Source organism: Buceros rhinoceros, unplaced genomic scaffold (genome assembly GCF_000710305.1).
Source record: "Buceros rhinoceros silvestris isolate BGI_N320 unplaced genomic scaffold, ASM71030v1 scaffold12222, whole genome shotgun sequence".
Classification (NCBI taxonomy): Eukaryota; Metazoa; Chordata; class Aves; order Bucerotiformes; family Bucerotidae; genus Buceros; species Buceros rhinoceros.
In genome coordinates, this window is record NW_010399533.1 from 89,828 (window position 1) to 92,130 (window position 2,303).

A 2,303-nucleotide genomic window follows, 5' to 3' on the forward strand; every position below is an offset into this window, starting at 1 on the left:
CTTTCCCTGACCCTTTCCCTCTCCCTTCTTCCCTTCCCCCCTTATCTTTTACAAGGTACAATGGCCTTTTTTTTCCCAGTTGCATTCCTGTGTGAAATATTTTCTGTTGTGTGATTTGATCAGGAAAATACTATCATCAGAATTTAAGTCATCAGTCATTATTCTAATTTTACAGTATGTACTTTCTCTGAAGGATCAAAAGTATTGATACTGTGATTTTTAAATTTTTGACGTGGGTGTCTTCATTCTGTCTTCACTTTTGAGACTAGAATATTGGGATGGCAAAATAGAATTGAAATTGTCTAAGGATACTAAATTTAACAGTATTTTCACAGTTTGGAAAGGTGCAGAGAAGACAGTAATGAAATAATTAAGACACAACCTGGGGTGTATGTGGGATATGTTTAGAATCTGTTTTTAATTGCCATGTGCCATTTTTTTCTCTCTTCTTTTGTTCACAAATGCCAAATAGAAATGTCCGAGACACTACATTTTCCCCAGTGGCTACAGCCTGAAACAGGGGGTTTTTCAGTTGTGTGGGGTTTTTTCTTAAGTTAGAGCTTTTTTAAGTGTTCTTTTTCCACAGTAGAAAAATTATTTTTATTGTATAAAATTAATGTTGCCAAATCTGGCTTTTTATAAAATTAATGCGCTTGCAACAAGAGATACTGATTGAAATGCCAAACCGATGGGTTGGGAACTGACCTGATTGAGTCAACTGCCAAATGATAAACACAGTTTCAGCTCATATGTTAAAGCGTTCCATTTTCTAATGCCAAAACCAACAGTGTGACTGAATGCGCTGCGAGGTGCACCATGCACACGCGTGTGGTCTACAGATTTAAAGACAGTTTGAATCTCTCCTAATGTCAGATATGGCATGAGATTGTTTTCTGTAATCATACCAAGGCACCTTTAGTTGTATAACAAGAAATTACTTCTGAAAGATCTCGTTCGGGAACCTTTCTTGGTGAGGTTGCTTGTTAACTAACTGATTCACAGCCTTGATAGGCTTTCATGCAAAATAGCCTCTCTCAATGTTCTTTAGAAAAGATTTGTTAATGTAAATGAAACAGCGAGAAAATCATTCTTGAAATTTAAATGTGCAATTTTTTTAACAACTAAATGCAGCACACATTGATGAGCCTTTATTCTGCAGCTTAGGGTGAAAGGTGTTTTTTGACCAGGTGCATGATTGCCAGCAAGCTATAGAAATCTCAGAGTTCAGACACGTAATTGGATTGATTATCTGCAATGCCAAGTAGCACTGGAGTGCACTTCACACAGAAATTGCTGCCTCGTAGCAGCCGAATGGGAGGTGGAAAAAAGAATGGCTTGTTAGTTGATTACCAAAGTTAACAATAAATGCTAATGAGGCATTTTTCATCCTTAACCCTCCCAACTCCAAAACAACAATAATAAGAACAGTTGCTATTTTTTGCTCCCTCTTAAAACACCTTGTAATTTAAAACTGGTTGTAGGTATAGTGCAATTACGAATGCTATAATCATTGTACATACATCTATATATATATATGGCAGCATCCATATTGGCTTTGTAATCATTAATTTTTGGCAAATTGAATGTGCTGTATTGATATGTATCTATGTAATTGTATTGTATGTCTTATAGCTAATTCACATTTTAAATAATGTTATTTTATTTACTTTTTTAAGAGAGAAGAATGTAAATTTTGTCAGTTTATTTCTGACTAGGGATTTGTTGGGTTTTTTTTTTTTTTATTTACGAAACAAAAATACTATAGTACAGAGCGGTACTAGCATCGTGCTGTATAAAATCATTTGCACATTCCTGAGTAGAAGTAAATTGGAGACACCCAGACAGAGGCCATTCACATTCAAAATAATCCTTAAATTTTGTCAGGGCTTTATACAGGTGTAGAAACCAGTCTTATTAGAAGAACTTAAGCCTTTATAACTCGGATTGGGCATAAAATTTTAAATATAAATTTAATTTATATTTGACAGATTCACATTGGGTTACTTTTCTGGTAGGCTTTATTAGAAGAGTACATTTCGAATATTTCAAACATTGTACATAAGTAGGAATGAGTCTACGCTGTTGCCCAAAAAAATACCATGAAAAAAATACGGAACATCAGAGCAATCAAACAGTCTTTCAGAAACTGCAGAAACCTTAGATACAACCACAACAACCAAAAAATCACTATTGTTAATGATTTTAAGGAGCTACGGCATTTTTTGATTTAGTGAAGCTAAAGCAGGTAGATCTAGGTTGTAAGAAGTGACACTGACATTTTCTGAATAGGGGATCAGAGCAAT